This window comes from Pteropus vampyrus, unplaced genomic scaffold (assembly GCF_000151845.1).
Source record: "Pteropus vampyrus isolate Shadow unplaced genomic scaffold, Pvam_2.0 Scaffold62, whole genome shotgun sequence".
Taxonomy (NCBI): domain Eukaryota; kingdom Metazoa; phylum Chordata; class Mammalia; order Chiroptera; family Pteropodidae; genus Pteropus; species Pteropus vampyrus.
Window position 1 is genome coordinate 4,002,646 of NW_011888843.1, and position 2,468 is coordinate 4,005,113.

General features: G+C 39.7%; 1 protein-coding gene across 3 annotated transcripts in view; it reads right to left on the bottom strand.

Moving 5' to 3' along the window:
- Window positions 1-589, bottom strand: part of ZNF532 (zinc finger protein 532) — a 95,891-nt gene extending 95,302 nt beyond the window's left edge. Inside the window, exon 1 of one of the 3 annotated variants that reach the window (XM_023531145.1) lies at window positions 36-589. The gene's annotated coding sequence lies outside the window, so the exon portion shown is untranslated. The remainder of the gene's footprint in view (window positions 1-35) is intronic. The other 2 variants (XM_011361094.2, XM_023531142.1) reach the window with 2 other exon arrangements.
- Window positions 590-2,468: the final 1,879 nt, after the last annotated feature.

Sequence of the window (2,468 nt, forward strand, 5' to 3'; positions counted from 1 at the left end):
CCCAGTCCTTTCCATGGCCCCAAGCCGCAACTTACTCGAGTGGAAGGAAGCAAGGCCTCGCCAAAGATGGTTGAGAAAGACCGTGAGCCTCTCTACCCAGGATCTTGAAGCCAAGGTGGTGTTTTGTTATCCTCGTAATGGTGGCAAATAAGAAGAGAGCACGCTATCTTCGGATAGATTCACTCTGAAATGCTCCCTGGAGGTGCAAGAAGGGGCTCTCTTCGGTTTAGTTAGTGGTTTGGAGCCCTGTTCGCCTTAAACTGAGCCACAAAAGAATGGAAGACACCCCCTGGGGTGGGGAGAAAGCCCTGGTGTAAAAGACACACACACGTTTTGCTTTCAGAGAAAAAGCCACTGGGGCCAGATTGAAACATGGCATGTTCAGTTCATGTAGTTTTTTTTTTTTTTTTTTTTAATGGGGAAATGATATTGAGTAAACAAGATGTAATAGCTGGGTCTTTAAATTCAAGAAGGGAGGTGGTGTACAGATGTAGCAAACACGTAATGTACATACAGCAGGTGGTCGAAGCCTACAGAACACAAAAAGATACATATATAAACCCCGTAAAGACCATAAAGGTGTGTAATCTTTCACACATCGGAGAGGGAAACGATGAATGTATTACCACCAGATCAGGTATGCTGTTTATCCAGCCCTGTGCCCTGGTTCCTCCAGAGTTCACAGACCTGCACTCAATTGAGAGGTCCTTTAAATCGAGACAGAAACCCCACGTCAAGCTAGTTGTACGTACCCTGGAAATAAGACAAAATAGAAGGATCTGAAAAAAATGTCACTATGACCTCTTAAAAAGGCTCACTCCTGTTTGATCGGACTCTGAAGATACTCATAGTACTCGAGTAGCAGTGAAAACTCCCCACATGGGAAACGCTTCTTAGAGTTTTGTTTTAAATTGCATTAATTGATTAATATTTGCAAAGTGCTGGGGAGGTTTTTTTTTTTTTTCCTAATCGTTATGCCTCTCCGTTGCGTTAACTTCCATCGAGGAAGCCATTGTTCTCTGTTAAGAGGACACGGTATGATGTAAATTGAAGTAGCATTTTTGCTGTTTAAGCCTTTTCATGTAAATGAACTGAATGATTGTCTCGCAGAAGAGTTGTTGGTCTTTCATTTCAAACAGGAAATTGTTTGGAGTTTCACAAATTGGGACACATTTACACGTGTTTAGAAAGAACTATGTAATCTGCAAATTTTGCCAGCCAGGGCATCACATTTATCAGTGTTACAAGATGATGAAATTGAAACTCTCATCTTCTTTTAGCCTGAATACAGTGCCAGTACGCTGTGGGTTGGGTTTCAGCTTTACCTGGGCTTGATTTCATTTCAAAGGAGGCCTTTTTCCTTCTCTCAAAGGTGGGCCTTTATTAATACGCATATGAAAACATTACGTGCATGGAAAAGTATCCAAAGACCTGCTTAATCTGAAAGCTTGATACGCTGCACGTATTACAATATCTGGAATTTCATAATATGCATACCATACTAAGTCCTAGGTTTCCTAGATTTGAATTCTTTGTTTACTTCGAATACGCTCATGCCCCTCCCCCACTCCGTTCTTTTAGGAGTTGAAAGCACAGCAGTGTTCCAAGAGTTAGAAGAATTGCACTTAAGTCTGTATTGCTTATCATAAAGTGTCTTCAGGGTAGAACTAACTGCCTTGTGGCTTCATAATGCCAAATACTTTCTGAGCAGAGCTTTGTACAAAGACCAGTGTTTTGGTCAAGGCTCGATTGGAGGAAATTAGTTTTAAAGCACAATTCGTCATTTGCAGAAATGGCAACAGATAACATTACATCTGCTTTTAAAAACCATAAACAATCAAAAGTAAAAGTTAATTTCTTGCAAATCATCTCAGCTGTATTTTTACAAAGAAGATTTCGGAGAAAACTCTTTGCCAGGTGGACCAACGGTTAAAAAGCAAAGCACCCATCTTAGTCCATTCGATGAAATCACTGAATTTCACAGCAGAAAAAAAGTTTTTAGTGTAAGTTTTTAAAAAAAGAAAAATGGCACGATTCCTCTTCCAAAATATCCATACAAAAGTTCATTCTATTCCACATATGTAAGGCTATCTTGGGGACCACTCAGCTTTGGGCAACAATAGAAGTAACTGGCTGTAAGAATGAAATGAACTATTATTTGAGTGCTGGAGATAAGAAAGGACAGAACAAAGAAATCATATTATTCTTATGCCAAATAGAAACTAAAGGAATTCCAAACCCTTTCAGATTCTCTTGTTGCTGTTTTCATTGCTAACTCTCAATGTCTGAGTTTTTCCTCCAATCAGTGTATTGCAAAAATCCCAGCTTTTTTTTTTTTTTTTATCCTTTTGTGGTTTGAAGCCGGCTTTGCAGGCACATAAAGATATCAGTCTTCACATCATACTTCCCCTCCGAATTCCACTATGAAATTGGGACATTCTTTTGTTAGGCAGCGCACACAAAGGTGT